Source organism: Chiloscyllium punctatum, chromosome 4 (assembly GCF_047496795.1).
Source record: "Chiloscyllium punctatum isolate Juve2018m chromosome 4, sChiPun1.3, whole genome shotgun sequence".
NCBI classification, from domain to species: Eukaryota; Metazoa; Chordata; class Chondrichthyes; order Orectolobiformes; family Hemiscylliidae; genus Chiloscyllium; species Chiloscyllium punctatum.
In genome coordinates, this window is record NC_092742.1 from 117,996,980 (window position 1) to 118,015,597 (window position 18,618).

The window sequence follows — 18,618 nt, forward strand, 5'->3', positions numbered from 1 at the left end:
GTTATCTTGTCAGTTTCATCCTGCAAAGAGCCATCACTTAGTTTCACTCTGCGATTCTTTTTTATGTACTAGTGAAAGCTACTGGTATCAGTATTTATGTTTCCGTTCATTTCTTGTCATAGCTTCTTTTAATGTTATGTGTTAACCCTGTGCTGTTTTTTTTTTGTTTGTTTTCATCAATTCACAGGAAGTGGGCATTGCTGCATCGGCCAGCATTTATTGCCCATCCTTGATTTCCCAGAGGGCAGTTAGGAGTTATCCACATTCATGTGGGTCTGGAGTCACATATCGGTCAGACCAGGTAAAGATGGCAGTTTCCTTCCACATAGGACATTAGTGAAACTGCTGAGCTTCTCCTGACAATCTATTCATGTTCAACATCAGTTTCTTAATCCCAAATTTGAATTCAAATTCCACCATCTGCCATGGCAGGATTCGAACCCAGCTCCCCAGAACATTATCTGGGTCTCTCGATGAGCAGTTTAGCTGTATTGCACTAGGCCCCCGCCTTACCCAATCCCCGGAGCACGACTAACTTGTGCAGTATGATTTGCCCTAGTTTTTGCCCTCATGCTGTCATTGAGTTCCTTACCTAGACATGGATAAATTTTCTCTGTCATGCAATTCCTCTTCTCTCACAAATATACTTTAATTGAGAGGTATTTAGTATCCCCTTAAGTATTTGCCAAATTTCTTCATCTGTCCTGCCTTTGACTGTTCCCCCACCCCCCACCAACACCTTCCTTAGGACACTGTAAGTATCTTTCCCCAACACTAAGGCTCTCGCATATGACTCTGTTCTCACTCTTTCATTCTAAATTTGAAACTACAGTATGTTGTGGTCATTCTTTTCAAGAGGATCCTATCCTGCAAGATCGTTTTTCATTCCATGCTTATATCAAATCTAAAGTCGCCTGCTCTCTGGTTGGCTCAATGACATGTGTTCTTAGAAACAATCCTTCATGTACTCTACGATTTGTACTTGGAGCCTACTCTTTGCCAAGTTGATTAATTGATTCAGTATGCACGTTCATCCCACCGTTGTTACCTTGTCACGAACCCTCATCATTTCCGACCTCAGAAGTACTTTGGGGAGACGGTGGCTGAAAATTACTCTTCCAAAGAGGTTTCTTCAGTTGCTTTTTATTTGCTCCTGGACTGATTTTAATTTTGTTCCCTCATGCCAATATCATTTCTTAACATAGCCTTGATATCATCCTTAACCAATACACCAATTTCACCTCCTTTCCCTTCATGTCTATCCTTTCGGAATACCAAGTACCCATGGACAGTTCCCTGTCCAGTCCCGATCATCCTGTAACCATGTTACAATCATCCTTACCAGGCCATACCCATTTATCTCAGTACCTACTGCCAGCTCATCAATTTTATTCCAAATACTGTGTGCTTTTAGGCCTCAGAATTTTAAATAAGCTTTTTTCGATTTATTTTTCCCCTTTAATAGTTTCTTGAGTACGAGCTTCCTGATCTCACACACCTCACTCCTTCACGAACCCCATACATTCCATCTTCATTTGTTAATCGCTGACATACATCTCTATCATTTATTCCAATCTCCAACTCACATTTTGGACTGATTTGATTCCTTCTCGCAGCATGAGACTGGAAAAGAACTGAAGCTCGCACATTTAGTGAGAAATTAAACTGATCGATTATGTATAAATATGTAAGAACGCAATTTCTACATGACTGTTCAATCGTTTTCTCACTCGAAAAATACAATCATTCAGAAGCCAACGACTTTCCAAATGTTGGAGCAACATACTGACAATGAGTATGTAATTGCAGCGAGTTTTGAGAAGATTTGTAGCTCAGGTTGCAGTTTTGGATGTAGGCTTCTTCGCTGAGCTGGGAGGTTCATTTCGAGATGTTTTACCATCTTCATCTTCAGTGGGCCTCAGGGGAACCAACGCTGAAACTCCCTGCTTTCTATTGAAATGTTTGAGTTTCTTTGGGTTGGTGATGTCATTTCCTGTGGTGATGTTATTTCCTGTGGTGAAGTCACGTCCTGCTCCTTTTCTCAGGGGTGATAGTTGAGGTCTAACTCGGTGTTTTTGTTGACAGAGTTCAGGTTGAAATGCAATGTTTCTAGGAATTCTCGTGCGTGCCTCTATTTGGGTTGTCCTAGGATGGATGTGTTGTCTCAGTTGAAGTGGTGTCCTTCCTCATCCGTATGTGAGAATTCTCGAGAGAGGATGATGTATTTTTTTGTGGTTACTTGATGTTCACGTATGCAAAAGCATGTAATTGTGGTCAGCACTATAGTCAGATAACATATTCTTTGTTCGGTATTAAATAAAACATACAATCTTTATTTTTGTATCATAAAATGTTGGCAGGAAAGTATATTTTAGTTCCATAAATATAACATCAACCTAATTGTTTTCAGAGGTGATGCAATTATTGTTTGGTTGAATAATGATATTTCACACTTCTGTGAATCACAATTCACGAACATAGCAAATATGATTTTTTCAGATCAGATTGCAATCATAACCTACATTGAAAAAAGACTTTAAAAGATTTGAATTCAGTCACAGCTGCCTGTGATACTGGGTAAGACCTTTGTCTGCTCTTAAATGAATCCAGAGAGCTTCCACCTGGGTCACGGCAGTCATTTGAACATTATTTCACAACAAATTATTTTGACTCCATCTTCGGTCTGAGCCTTGACTGGGGGCAGATGAATGGACATGGAGTGTCAGAATCACATCGCACAAGTTAATTATGGTGATGATATCTGGCCTGCCTCCCAGACTCCAAGCATCTGCTATCTGGACCAGACACTGGGTAAAGATGTTAACAAGGTGGCTGTATTCTGCAGCACATTGTGTATCTCAAAGAAAGCTCCAAAACCGTGTCCAATAAATGTCACCTTCACATTCACCAGTATACAAATAAAATTGTACATCTCTGTTGATGGACAAAAATTAATACATGGGTCAACCAACAAAATCTATCTGAAGAACACAGCAGCAAATGACAAGTCCAGAATCACCTTAATAACAGAACTTGACGGATTCTGTCTGGTGTAGGTCATCACACACATATTGTACTGGTACTCAGGTGACTGTAAGAATGCACCCCAGAAGTGGACGTCTTGGCCCAAGGCCCCTACAGAGCTTCCTGATCTCACACACATCACTCCCTCACACATTCAACAATTGAAAAGAATCCACATGCTGAGTGAAACATAGAACAGTACAGTGCAGTGCAGACCCTTTGGCCTTGACGTCCTGCCGACCAGTACATTCCAACCATCCACCATTCTCTGTGAAAGGAACCTACCTCTGACATCTCCATTCAACCTTCCTCCACTTACCTTTAGGTTTTTCTCCCTCATGATAGATATTTGCACCATGGGAAAAAGTATCTGGCTATTCACTCTATATTTGCCTCTCGTCATCTTATACACCTCTATCAAGTCATCTCTCATCCTCCTTTGAATTCATCAAATGCAACTTTCCAGAACTAAGTAATGGAGAAAGTGAGAACTGCAGATCCTGATGAACTGCTGATGCCCAAAGCTTTGACTCTCCTGTTCCTCAGATGCTGCCCTAATGGCTGTGCTTTGCCAGCACCACACATTTTGACTCTGATCCCCAGTACCTGCAGTTCTCACTTTCTCCATTACTTAGAGCTCTCTCTCCCCTCTGCACACTGCACAGGGAATTAATCAGCAGAAACCCATTGCATGTGAAGCTGACTGTTTAGTTCTGGAAAGCTGCATTTGATGAATACAGTTATTAAAAGAGAAATTACAATTCAACAAATATTCATTCATTCCCTGAGTTACAGTTTTGGTTCATGAATTGGGCAGCTTCAGAACAAACAATGAATGACGAAATAACTCCCCGTTATAGAGTATTCCAGGTGTTATATTCCAGGCTGGATGTCATTTACCTTAATGCTGGGAATATTATCGGATAAACAGATGTGATAACGGAATGAGGTGAAATGGGGAAGTGTGACATTTTTGCCATCACAGAGATGTGTTTGAGGGAGGTCAGGGCTGACAACTCAATATCCTGTGGTACAAGATCTATAGGCACGACAGGAGAGGTGGTAAAAGAGGAAGTGGGGTTGCATTATTAATTATGGAGTCAGTTACTGCAGTAAGAAGGATCTAATGAGGCTTGGTGGTTAGAGCTCAGGATCAAAACCATGAAGACACACCGCTGGGGATATATTATAGACTCCCAAACAAAAGAAAGTACAGGAGCTGATACAGAACCAATTACTGAGGTGTGCTAATGCAACAATAGGATCATTATATTCAGGCATTTCAATTCCAAACATTCATTCGGGCAGTGATAACATTTTTAAGAGGGGACAGATGCCTTGAAATTTATTCCTGGGAGCTTGTTATATCAATGTGTAGCAGATACAACAATGGGCGGGGCTGTGCTGGGCCTCACTGTGGGGAACGAAGCCAGTCAGATGTTGCAGGCAGGATTGGGGTGAGCATGAAAGGACCAGTGACCGTGACTCCTATGTCTTGAGTTTGCTAAGGAAAAGACCCAGAAATGTTTGAAAAATAAAAGCTTCTTGGATTTGGGAGACCGATTTTATGAAAAAATATGACAGGATCTGGCCAAAGTGCAGATGCTTCTGGGTGCAACTGTAGCAGAACAGCGTGGGGCGCGAGTTAGGGGGTCACTTGAGCAAAATATAATTGATGACAGTGTCGGCCCAGCATGTTACACCGAAGATGAATTTTAGGAATACAAGCCCAGAGAACCTCGGGTATTGACACATTTCCGAACAGAATTAAAAAGGAAAAAGAAGCTGAAAGCAGTCACAAAGTGAGCAGGTCAACGGAGGTCCGAAAAGAATATAGAAAGTGTCGGGCTAAACTTAAAAAGTCAGTAGAAAAGCAGAAGTGGTGGCGTGGAGTTAAAACATTCGAGGGTAGAGATTAGCAAGAATTCAAAGACATTCTTTGGGGTTATTAAGGGGAAGAGGATAACGCGGGAGAGAATGGGGAGTTTTAGGGACCAAGGGGGAAGCCTCTGCACGGAGCCAGAGAATATGTTAAACCCTGACTTTTTTTCGGTCTTCAGTTTGAAGAAGGAGTTCCTGGATTCAATGAGAGTGACCATGTGATCCTTGAGTGAATTGATACAGAAGTTGACAAAGAATTGTAAGTTTTTGCGGGATAGAGAGTAGGCAACTGCACAGACCAGGATGAGCTGTATCTTAGGCTGACATGAGGAGATTACAGTCTCTTAACTTTTCATTTTTGTTTTGCCTCTGGCCACAGAGAACGTGTGATAGGACAGGATAATATCTAATATTGATACAACTTTCAAACATAGTGCTAGAAATACCGCATGGGGTTAAAGACCACCAAGTCTCACATCAGTGAGAGGGAAATCATTTTCGAAAATTCTTCGGGCTTTTGAGGCTGGCTCATTAAATATCTTTAAGATGGAGGCAGACTGATTTTCATACAAGGTTTATGGGGAAAATATAGACAAGTGGAATGGGGGATTATCAAAATCGATCTCACCTAATTGAGTGGAAAAGCAGACTCAGTGAGCGAATCGACATACTGCTGTCCCTATGTCGAATTGTACCATTTTTACAATAGCCTTGTATTCACTGGAACATTAACCTCTCTCGCTGTGGAGTGAGACACAGTTTGGGATGCAGTCGATGGATTCAAGGAATTAATAAATGCAGTACTCTTAGACAGAAAGGACCAAGGGACTGTGACAACGCAGATTGGCTGTCGGGGTGAAGATTAGCAGCAGTGCAGTTAGCATTACCAGAAGGAAAATCTCAGTAAGACATCTTCCAAGGCCAATCAGTGATCTTGGATGGAGAGCAGGTCGTCAGTGGATAGGTGTCAAGGAGTGCTTAATGCCCAAGTGCTACATCACTGCAGTGTCTCCCTCCTTCCCCAACCAAAACTCAACGTGAAGGGGTAGAGAGACATGCGGTTGGTAGCAGAGTCAGTAGTAATGTTTGGCTCAAGAGGTTTTGGACAGCAGCAGCTCAGCGAAAACTACAGGCAAGCTCAAATAAAGTCCTTTCAACTTTAGTCTTGCAGCAATGGAGATGGCAGTTAGGACTGTTGAACGTTCCTCCTACGGGAGGTGAGAGCTCAGGGAAATTCCCACAGTCCCTGGTAACTATACGTGTGGAAAATGCACCCAGCTGCAACTCCTGGGAGACCGTGTTCGGGAGCTGGAGCTGGATGCCCTCAGGATCATCTGAGATATTGAGAACTTCATAGATAAGAGCTTTCGTGTTGTGGTCACACCCAAGACTCACCCCAATCATGTTTCTGTAATGAGTATAATATCCCAGTCCCGCGTTAAGATCCATGCTATGAGTACATCAGGCTTACCTATCTGTCCTGTTGCATTTAAATTAGGGCAATTTAATCCAACAGGAGTCCTTGCTCCCTGATGTGTTCAAGACAGAGAGGAAGTTGGCGACCACCTGGAATGGCGAACGGAGTAGGCAGAGAATGCAGGAATCCCCTGTGGCAATTCCCCGCGAAAACAAGTACACCGCTTTGGACATTGTTCAGGGGAAATACATTCCAGGGGAAAGCAGCAGTAGCCAGGTTGGTGGCACTACCATTGACTCTGGGTCACAGTGGGAAAGGGTAACAGTTAACAGGACCTTAGAGATAGGAGAGTCGATTGTTAGAGGGACAAATCGGAGATTCTCTGGCCTCAAATGGGAATCCAGAATGTTGAGTTACTGCCCAGGTGCCAGGGTCCAGGATGTCTCCGAGCGGCTGCAGAACATTCTCAAGGGGGAGGGGGAGCAGCCAGAAATCATTATGCACGTTGGCACAAATGACACGGGTAGATGTAGGAATGAGGTCGTACAGAGTGATTAGTGAGAGCTGGGAGAAAAGTTAAAAACCAGGACCTTGATGGTGTAATCTCCTGATTACTTCCATTGTAATGAGCTAATGAAAGTAAGAACAGGAGGATATGGCAGATAAATAAGTAACTAAAGAATTGGTGCGGGGGTGGGGGGCAGAGAGATTCAGATTTTTACATTGTTGTCTTTTCAGTGACAGAGTTGACCTGATCAGGAGGGACAGGTGGCGCATGCACTGGGAAGGGGACCAGTATCTTGTTGGCGAATTTTGTTCATGCTACAAGGGAGGATTTAAACTATATTGGTGAGGAGCAATACCCTCATGATCAGGGAGGCAAGAACGAGGCTGGTAGGAGATACAGTAATCAGAAACAATAAAGTGAAGAGACAGGTCAGGCTGGAACATGATAAGGAGTAAGGAATGCCTGTTGGATGAAACTACATTTATTTCGGTGCAAGAGGGTTGGCAGGTAAGACCAATAAACTAATGGCGTGGATAGGAACATGGGATTGGGATAATATAGCCTTTATAGAAACATGGCTCAGCGAGGGTCAGGACTGGCAGCTTCACGCATCAGGGTACAGGTGCTTTAGGCGGGACAGGGATGGTGGAAGGAGGGGAGGAGGAGTTGAATTTCTGATTAAGGGGATTATCACAGCAGTAATCAGAGATTAAATAACTGACCAATCATCCAGTGAGGCTTCGCGGGTGGAGCTAAGAAGTAGGAAGTGGATGATGATGTCACCATGGTTGTACTATAGGCCTTCAAATAGTCAACGTGAATTTGAGTAACAAATATACAGGGAGAAGGGAGACATGCAGGAGCAATATGGTTGTCATAAGAGTGGATTTTAATTTTTGTAACAGACTGAGACTGCCAGAGCGTGAAGGGATTTGATGGAGTGGAATCCGATAAGTGAATTCAGGAAAGATTCCTCCAGCAATACGTAGAGGGTCCTACTTGGGAAGGGGCAAAACTCGAACAACTCTTGGGAAACAGAGCAGGACAGGTGACTGAGGTGACAATGGGGGAGCACTTTTGGACCAGTGACCATCGTCCTATTAATTTTCAAATAGCTATGGAGAGGGACAAATCTGGTCCACAGGCTCAAGTTCTAAATTGGGACAAGGGGAATGTTGATGGGATTGGACAGGATCTTGCAGGGGTCGACTGGAGTAATTTGTTTTCAGGTAAATGGCCCGCTGGCTAGTGGGAAGCCTTTAAACGTGAGACAGCTAGAGTTCAAGGTCTATATGTTTCTGTGACGGTGAAGGGCAAGGTTGGCAGGAATGGGGAACCCAGGATGACAAGAGATATTTAGGCATTGACTGGAAAAAGAGGGATGCGTGGCTCAGGCACAGGCAACTGGGATCAAGGGAGTACCTGGCGCACAATGAGGGATATAGGAGTTTACCTTTGATGGAAATCAGGAGGGCGACAACGTGGATATGAAAGAACCATGGCTGAGAAGATTAGGATGAATCCAAAGAGGCACTTTAAGAATATGTGAGAAGTCTGGTTGAATTTATAACACAGATGGCAAGCTGGAAGATTAAGTCCAATCCCAAGATCCTGTGCTTAAACAAAGTAGACTACAACAGGATGAGGCAGTAATTTTTCAAAGTGCACGGCAAAATTATATATATCAGTGAAAAGGAAGGACTGTAGGAAAAGGAGGAATCTGCCATTTGTGTCTAAGGAAATAAGGGAGTCTATCAAATTGAAATAGAAGGCATACAAATTGGCAAAGACCAAGGAGAAACTAGGAGAATAGAAAAACTTTAAAGATCAACAAAAAGCTTGATGTGATTTTGACTGGGTATACAAATGAGTAGCTATCCCCAGGGCAAGAATAGCAGTTTACACTGCTCGAGGAAACCTATTGCGTGGGGAACATATGGCCTATTTAATTGTTGAAGTACTTATCTGAAGAAGTCTGTCAGCATAGAGATGAACCTGATAAAGTTAAAAATTACATTGTGCTTGGAAAGCTAGTGCTTCCAAATAAACCTGTTGGAGTATAACCTAATGTTGTGTGATTTTTAACTTTGTCCACCCCATTCCAACACCGGTTCCTCCACATGAGAATCCTGACAGACAAACCCACCGAAACTGAAGCACCTGTCAAGTACTTGACTGAGCCACGGAGGTGTTGGGGAGGGGTGTGTTGTTTAAACACAAAGTGCTGAATTGAACTAGACTTTTTAAACTGCCGTTTCCACGGAGATAATCCTGATAACCAGCCTCCATTCAAAGCCACAAAGCACTCTAACATGGACTTCACTTTCTCAGTACTTTTCCCAGTCACACTGACATTTGAAATATTCGCCCACGGACAGAATGCACACCTTTCCCTCCAGATGAAAAGGCCAATGATATTCAGATCGGCACGGATCAAGTAACTATCAGATCTGAACATGAAGTTCAATTTAAATTTCTCATCTGCAAATCCACACTTTCTGTACCCTACAACAGAAAAAAAAAACAAGTCACCATTGTTAATACAGGATGGAACTTTATAAGACAATGATAGTATTAAATTGTAGTTTCCTTGTTCCCCCAAAGCTTTAAATCTCAGTCTCACAATTTCTCTCTCTTGTTAACTGAAATCCAAACCAATCTCATTCCTCCTTTCCTCCACACCCAGTTCTCACAATCTCTCTCCTCGCCTTGAATTCAGTTTCCGAGCTGCTGTCTGCAGACTAAGAACCAAATCAATGAGTTTGACTTGGAGCCTCCAGGGTGTTGGTGAATCCTCCCCCCATCTCCCAGAACCCCCATTCTCTGATGAGAACCATTCTGCACACACTGGCCAAATCATATCTGGTTGAACTAAAATTAACCAAATTAGAACTCTAATTAAAGATCCATTCTTGTCATTTTCCATAACAATCCTGACTATTCATAAGAATTCTGACAACTTGCTGCAAAATGCTCCGCCATCGATACTTTGACCACTCGTCAGGACACCAGGCAAAGAGCTATTCCCCTGGGTCGTGTCCTCAGAGGAAAGGAGGAAGGGAGCTGCTAATGACAGATTAATCCCACACAACCACAGCCTCCCTCCCTGGCACTGAACCACCCTGCACATACGCCAACAACTGGCCAGCACTGCGCCCGTGCACTGATCTCCCTTCCTACGGAACATGCTCTAGATCACACAGGATCCTGGAGGATTGATATCAGCTGCTGCCCAATAGAGTGGAGGGGCCGGGGCTGGAGGACGGGAAATAATGGGATTATAAACAATGAATGAATGTGGAGGACACTGGGGGATGGACAGGTCAGTGAGGGACAGGATTAGTGCAGCAGTAGGAGGGGATACTGGACAAACTGAGTAATGGGAGAGTCTGACAGGAGAGAAACTACAGGAAGGTTCTCAGGAGACTCAGGCAGGGACAGCTGGGAGACAGTATGGCCTGGTGGCTTGGGCATGTTTTCTAATCATCCTCTTCAAAGCCGCTGTTACCAAACTCTGAACCCGAACCTCTTGGTCCAGAGGAAAGGACACTACCACCATTTCATAGTGGGGTGGTCGAAAGAAAGTAAGATTTGCTCAACCTCACTCACATGGAAACTCCATGAGCTCCTCGTACTTACTGTCTACGGTGGGGATGGAGGAGACAGAGCAGGTGGGAGGGGGTAGGGATATAGGGACTGCCTTTCAAAAGGAACTCACCTGTGTTGATTTTATTAACAAGACTCAATACGCAGTCACTAACACAAAGCTGTTGTACGTGAACGTTATCCAGAATATTAACTCCTATAACTGGGCAACGCAGACCCCAATGTACAGAGTTAAGTCCTGAATATCAATAACAGCCTTGTGCGTGGGAAATCATGTCTCATGAACTGGACTGAGTTTACTGAAGAAGTAACAAAGCGGATTGATGAGGGCAGAGCAGTGAACATGATCTTCATGGACTTCAGTAAGGCGTTCGACAAGGTTCCTCATGGGAGATTGGTTCGCAAGGTTAGATCTCATGGAATACTGGGAGAACAAGCCATTTGAATATAGAACTGGTTCAAAGGTCGAAGACAGAGAGTGGTGGTGGAGTGATGCTTTTCAGGCTGGAGGCCTGTGACCAATGGAATGTCACAAAGATCGGTGCTGAATCCACTACTGTTTGCCATTTAGATCAATGTGAACATAAGAGGTTTTGTTAGCATGTTTGCAGATGACACCAAAATTGGCAGTATAGTGGACAGTGAAAAAGATTACCTCAGAGTACAATGGGATCTCGATCAATGGGCGAATGGGCTGAGGCATTCAATTTACAAAAATGTGAGATGCTGCATTTTAGGAAAGCAAACCTTAGCAGGACTTTTGCAGTTAATAGTAAGTTCCTGGGGAGTGTTGCGAAACAGAGACCTTGGAGTGCAGGTTCATAGTTCCTTGAAAGTCGAGTCACAGGTGGATAGGATAGTGAAGAAGGCAGTTGGTTTGCTTTCTTTTATTGGTCAGAGAATGTAGTATAGGTATTGGGATGTCATATTGTGGCTGTACAGGACATTGATTAGGCAACTTTTGAAATATTCCAGAAATTCTGGTCTCCTTCTTATCGGAAGGATGTTCTCAAACTTGAAAGGGATCAGAAAAGAATTACAAGGATGTTGCCACCGTTGGATAGGGTGTTTTCCCTGCAGCGTCGGAGGCTGAGGGGTGAACTCATAGAGATTTATAAAATCAGCCGGTCATGGGTAGGGCAAATAGACAAGATCCTTTCCCTGTAGTTGGGGTATACAGAACTAGGTGAGAGGGAGGGGAGAGTAAGCAGAGAGTGTGGGGGGAAAGCGGGAATGTGGGGATTGAGAGTGGTCGCACAGGTGAGGACAGAGATGGGGGCAGGGGAGGACAGGCAGAGGCAGGGGAGAATCAGAGAACGGGGAGTGGAACAGAGAGGGAGGAAAACAGAGAGGGGGGAACAGAGAGTAATTTTATGGATCTACAACTCAACCCTGTTCCTGTTTTCTCCTCCTCACTTTCAATTCCTCTGAAGAGCTCAGAACTGCATAGTTCCTGGAAAGTCGAGTTTCAGGGAGACTGGGTGCTGAAGACTGCATTTGGCATGCTGACCTTTATTGGTCTGTGCACTCATCAATAAAGGGACCTGGGTTCGATTCCACTCTTGTGTCATGTTTGCACATTCTCCCTCTGTGTGTTTGCACGGGCATCCTCTGGGCGCTCTGGTTTCCCCAAAAAATCCAAAGACGTGCAGGTTAGGTGGATTAACTGTGGGTAATGCTGGGTCACATGGTTCAGGTGGGATGGTATTCCGATGGTTGGTAAGGTCTCATGGGCTGAATGGGCTGCTTCCACACTGTATGGATTCTGTCACTGAGTATAAGAGTTAGGAGGTCACGTTGTGGCTGTACAGGGCATTGGTGAGGCCGGTTTTCGAATACTACATTCAATTCTAGTCTCTCTGATTTCAGGAAGATAGGAAACAGCGCCATAATAACAAGTTCCTGGGAAGTGTTGACGAACAAATACACTGTGCAGAGTGGTTTGATAGTGCCTTGAAAATGGGGCTGAAGGTAGACAGGTCGGTGAAAGTGGTGTTTGCTATGCTAGCTGTTATTGGGCAGTGCATTGAGTTTAGGAGTTGGGAGATCATGGTTTGGTTGTACAGTTTATTGGCTCAGCCACTTTTGGAATGCCCAGACTGCTTTACATTCTAGTCTCCCTGCTATAGGAAAGATGTTGGGAAACCTGAAAAAGTCCAGAAAAGATTTATAAGGGTGCTGCCATTATTGAAACATGTGACCCATAAGGATGGGCTGAGGACATTTTGCCTGGAGTAGTGGACGTTGTGGGATGGCATTATACAACGTCTTCAAAACTGCAATGTTTCCTGCAACTGTCACCGTTTCAGATGCTGCCAGACCTGCTGAGGATCTCCAGCAATTTTTTTTGTTTGTTTTTATTTCAGATTTCCACGATTTTGCTGAGGCACTTCGAGTCAGAGACATTTAAAAGGCTTCATATTTTGTTGACTCTCACCCCTGGGATGGCAGGACTGATGGATGAAGAGGACTCAATCCTCGTTTAATTCTCCTTTCCTTTGTCTTTCTGAGCTGTTGCCTGCATCACGAATACTCTATCTCCTATCCCCTGACCTGAATCTGGCCCATCTAAGCCACTCTTTAGCTCCCAACCCCCTGCCAGACTATTTACAATCTCACCAATGGAACTAGCAATCACCCCACCAAGAGATTTCTCCCAGCCCTGCCCAGGGGTAACCAGTCAAGCTGGTCCAAGTCTCACCTAGCCCAGAAACGGTCGCAGTGCCTGGAAAATGTAAACCCTTCTCTTGTACACCATTTCTCCAGCCACACATCCAGCTGATCTATCCTCTTGTTCCTCGTCTCACTAGCACATGTCACTGGGTGTAAGCCTGACATTATTACTTTTCATTTTAATACATCTCTGATTTTCCTTTATACATATTTCAGACCCTCATCCCTTTGTTTCACGATGTCGTTGGTATCTGTGTGTTCCACAACCATTGGTTATTTACCCTCCAGCTACAGAACTCACTGTAGCCACTCCATGCTATTAGAGATCATAGCACCAGGGAGGTAACATAACATCCTTGATTCATGTCTGTGGCCACAGAAGTACCTGCCCTTACTCTGACCATTGATCCCATGTCACTATAGCCCTGTAACTGTCTTTCCTCCTGTTCTGTGCAGCAGAGCGATCTGTGGTGTCATGACCTTGGCTGTTGCTGATTTCCCCGAGAGGCCACCCCACCCATTCACCCTCAACAGAATTCCAACTGGTATACAGTATCTGTTTGAGAAGAGGATGATCACTGGGGACTCCTGCACTCCCTTGCTGAGCCTTTAACTTGATGTGATGGTCACCCATTCCCTTAGTGCCTGTGTAACCCTCACCTGCAGTGTGACGAACTCACTAAACGTGCTATCCATAATATTCTCAGTGTCAAAGATGGTCCACAGTGAGTCCACTCACATCTCCAGGTCTGAAAAGCAGTTTCCCAGTAGCGCAGATGGACACACTTCCTACACACATAGCCGTCAGGGACACTAGAAGTGTCCATTATTTCCCACATTGTACAAGAGGAGCCCACCACGGGTCTGAGGGTTCTTGTCTCAATGTCTCTCTAGATTCAGCTAGTTACTCCCATGAAGAGAATTTACAAGTGCTTTCAACCTTCCTTCACTTCAAACATGGCCATTATAATCAATATCCCCAATCTTTACTTCAGCTGATATATTATACTTTAAAAACTGTTTACAAATACTCCGCAGTATCGCTTACAAATTGACTGTTCCCATTGGGACCATGCGAAATTCTGAATGGCCTGAACTAAAACTGAGGTTCAGCTTCACCTTCTCCCTGTCTCATCTCCCTCTGTTTTCACCCAACTCCAAAACATTCTCATTGAGCCAAGCAGCACTCAGCGTCAACATCGCCTTCAGCAATTTCTGGATGAGCAGATAATTGTCAGAATCTGTAAAATTCCACCTGAAAAGTTACTGGAATTTGAGTCCATAAGAAATTTCAATGGGAAATTTACAGGGAAATGAAAATAAGGAGTTCACAGGTTAAAGTCATGAAGTGGTTTACAGGGTCTAAACATGACAGTTCCTGCAGAGAGTCGAGGTATAGTTTGGATAAATCTATGTTCCCTCTCAGACCAATATCTCCTTCCCGGGCTGCACGGCCCAGAACAGAGCACATACCCCAAGGGTGATCCAACCATGAATTTGTACATCTTTCTGCTATTTGCTTGACAAAAATATGAGAGTCTGGAATAGGGTGCTTCTGGAAAAGCACAGCAGTTCAGGCAGCATCTGAGGAGCAGTAAAATCGACGTTTCGGGCAAAAGCCCTTCATCAGGAATAGAGACAGGGTGCCTGCAGGGTGGAGAGATAAATGAGAGGAGGGTGGGGGTGGGGAGAACGTAGGAAAGAGTACAACAGGTGAGTGGAGTGATGATGAAGGTGATGGGTCAGAGACGAGGGTGGAGTGGATAGGTGGAAAGGAAGATAGGCAGGTAGGACAAGTCATGGGGACAGTGATGAGCTGGAAGTTTGGAACTGGGGTGAGGTGGGGGAAGCGGAAATGAGGAAACTGGTGAAGTCTACATTGATGCCCTGGGGTTGAAGTGTTCAAAGACAGAAGATGAGGCGTTCTTCCTCCAGGCGTCGGGTGGTGAGGGAGCGGCGGTGAAGGAGGCCAAGGACCTCCATGTCCTTGCTGAGTGGGAGGGGAGTTGAAATGTTGGGCCACAGGACATTGTTTTTACCTAAAAATATGAGCTACTTTTCGACAGACAGAACAGACAAACCTTTCTCGTTCCACAGTTAACTGCCATTGATATTCAGATCCTGATGACTCCGCTGACTGTAGAAACATGCTTTTGAGATCCCGGTCTCAATTATTCTCAATTAATATCTGATAAAAAAAATTCACAAGACAAAGCTCACAGTCAGTGCAAGATGAATATTAAAGACAATTATTTCCCTGGTGTGTGTCTGATGTGTAAATGTTCCTCTTCAAATCGCCCCGCCCCTACCCAGGAAGAGGACATGTCCATGCGCCTCATTGTACCTTGCCCCCAATAAAGATGGTGGCTAGAACGCAGGACCCATCATTGCCTGAGGGCCACAGACATTTTCCCATATGCTGCAAACGTGGGAGCAGGAGTTTCTAATGCAGAATTAGCGACCTGTACAGAGTGTAATTAAACCCCTTCCAGTCTAAACTGATACATTTCATTCGGTTTCCGAAAACTTCCCCTTTCCTGTTTCGACCTCCTTCACACACCAAGGGTCATTCTGGTACCTATGACCCTTCCTTAGATCCGATTGTAGGAATTCTAAATTTTCCCAGCGACCGTGTGGAAACAGGGCCCTCGCCCCAACAAGCTCACACCCACCCTCCGATGATTATCCCACCCAAACCCATTCCCCGACCCTATTACTCTACATTTCCCCTGACTAATGCACCTAATCTATGCATCCCAGAACACTACGGGAAATGTAGCTTGGCCAATTTACTGAACCTGCATATCTTTGGACTGCAGGAGATAGGGGATAAAGAGTAAATAATAGGTTGAGATGGAGCGCAAAGAGAGACAGGAACATTTGGAAAGACAAAGGAGTGTATTACGATCTGGCTGGGAGGGTGCATAGCTGTTAATGGAGGGGACAGGAACCTGTGTCTGGCAGCATCTCAGTGGCGGTAGTGGAAATGGTGGCTGATGATCTACGTTCTGCTGAAAAAAGGACCCTGAGCTTCCAGTTGCCTGCCACTTTAACACACGAGCCTGTTCCCTGGCCAACATCTCTGTCTCAAGCTTACTGCAGTGTTCCAGTGAAACTTGATGAAAACTGGCATAACACTCCAGAACATGCCAAATTGCCTCCTCTTTCAAGGATTCACAATTTCCCCTCCCATGTGGTCAACCATGCCCTCCAGTGTATCTCCTCCACTTCCTGCACCTATACTCTTGAACCCCACACCTCCAACGCAACAAGGATAGAACCTCCCAGTCCTCACCTTCCACCCAGATACAACACATCATCCTCTGCCAGTTCCACCCCTTCGATCAGACCGCACCATCAGAGATATATTTCCCTTCCCACCCCTTTCAGCATTCCACAAAGACCATTTCCTCTGCGACTCCCTCATTAGATCCATGCTCCCAACCAACCCACCCTCCACTCCCAGCACCTTTGCTTGCCAGTTCAAGAGGTGTAAAACCTGTGCCCACACCTTCACTTCACGTCAATCCACGGCACCAAAGGATCCTCCCACATCCAGCAGAGATTTCCCTGCACGTCCAGATACCTCACCTATTTTATCCTTTGCTCACGATGTGGTCTCCTCTACATTGGGGAGTCAGGACGCCAACTTGATTCAGAAGAACATTTCTGGAACACATGCACCAACTCCACCACCGTGTGGCCGACCACTTCAACGCCCTCTCCCACTCCACCAAGGACATGCAGGTTCTGGGCTGCCTCCATCGCCAAATCCCAGCCACCCGACGTCTGGAGGAATAACACCTTATCTTCCACCTTGGGACCCTTCAACCACACGGCATCAAGGTTTGCTCATCTCCCCTCCCCCCCTCCCCCCCCACCCACCTTATCTCAGATTCAACCCTCCAACTCGACACTGGCCGCTTGAACTGTCCCACCTGTCATCTTCCTTCCCAATTATCCACTCCAACCTCTCCCCATTACCTCCCATCTACATCTACCTATTGCCTTCCGAGTTCCCATCCCACAAACCCCACACACCCCTCTTATTTACCTCTCAGCCCTCTTACCTTTGGAGAGCTGATGAGTTAACCAGCCTCCTTTCAGCATTAACAATTCTGTGAACATTTTATTCTGAGCCCTCTAAGGGAATATCAGGGCAGGGTTTGTAAAGAGGTCAGATTGAATGAGGGTCTCAGTGAACAAAAGTGAACAGAGAGGTTTTGGGATGGATTGAATCAAATGTTATCAATTTGCACGGCTGCCAACATTACAGCAGTTACAAATGGGAGTGATCAAGAGAGTGGAATTAGAGCAGCAAATAGATCTTAAACATTTATGCAGCTAAAGGGCATGCTGGGTAAAGATACCACAGTTAGTGCTTATTTCATTCCAGACACACCAGCCAGGGCACACACCCTTGCTGTGTCTACCATATTGATCTCTAAGATTTTTGTTCATTTGAAGTGTTCCATGTTTAGATAGTCCAAAGACAGCTTCATTCTCCTCAATCTCTTCTGCCAAGGCAATGCTGCTGTTAGAATTCATGTCACTATGGCGTGTTACTGGCTGCTTCAAGGACTGGAACCGGCAATTGAGACTGAAAGGTTACTGTATAAAATATCTTCACTTGTATTGCCAGATTGCCAGACACATGAGGGGCTTTAAGAAAAAGTACTTAAATGATGGGCACTGAGTGTCAGAGTGCCTACTGTTGTGGGGACATTCTGTTTAGATACAATCTATTGGTAATTGTTAAAATTGACTTATCCTGGCTCCAGAGAAGTGTGCAGAGCATTATAACGGTCATCGAAGATGGTAACAAACTTCCCAGAGGTTACAAATCGTAAATGACAGAGTAGGCATGAGTTCTGCTGGTAAAGTGTATAAATTTATTCAGAATGGCTCCAATTTACTTTCAGAAGCAAGTGAGAGAAAAGCACATTCCTGAGGTCTTTGCCTTAGTCCAAATTTAGACATTCAGGAGAGCTGAATGGAGAGTTGGTGTTGGCAGTTGTCGTAATGATAGGCAAAACTTGTTTCACAGAGAGAGAGAGTTCACAGATGGAAAACTCAGCTTTGACATCACATCAACTGCAGGTCCTGATCCTTATCAGTAATATAAAAGGGGAAAGCAGCATTCCTAGCTCAGAGAAATCATTCCCATGTTAGGCATCTGGTCGAATATTTAACCGGTCATGTGATCTGGGAAGACACCAATGTAACGGGACCAGGGCGAAGCTGTGTAAATGTGAAGAAATTTACTTACCCCTCTCAGTGGGACACTCACTGACACATTCACACTGGGGAGAGGCTGTTCACCTGCCTCACGTATGGGAAGGGATTTACTCGATCTTACAATCTGCTGAGGCACCAGAGGGGTCACAATGGATTTAGATCCTTCACCTGCTCCATGTGTGGGAAAGGATTCACTCAGTCCTCTGATCTGATGAAACACCAGCGAGCTCACTCTGGAGAATGACCATTCACTTGCACCCAATGTGGGGAG

The 18,618-nt window shown here is 44.7% G+C and overlaps 1 long non-coding RNA gene across 10 annotated transcripts in view; it reads right to left on the reverse strand.

The window, feature by feature from the left end:
* Positions 1 to 605: 605 nt before the first annotated feature.
* LOC140476634 (uncharacterized) overlaps positions 606 to 18,618 on the reverse strand; it is a 50,373-nt gene continuing 32,360 nt past the window's right edge. For 5 of the 10 annotated variants that reach the window (XR_011960550.1, XR_011960546.1, XR_011960548.1 and 2 more), the window contains 2 exons: positions 15,191 to 15,297; positions 606 to 9,335 (listed from right to left, as the gene is read on the reverse strand). This is a non-coding gene — a long non-coding RNA (uncharacterized lncRNA). The remainder of the gene's footprint in view (positions 9,336 to 15,190; positions 15,298 to 18,618) is intronic. The other 5 variants (XR_011960547.1, XR_011960543.1, XR_011960544.1 and 2 more) reach the window with 3 other exon arrangements.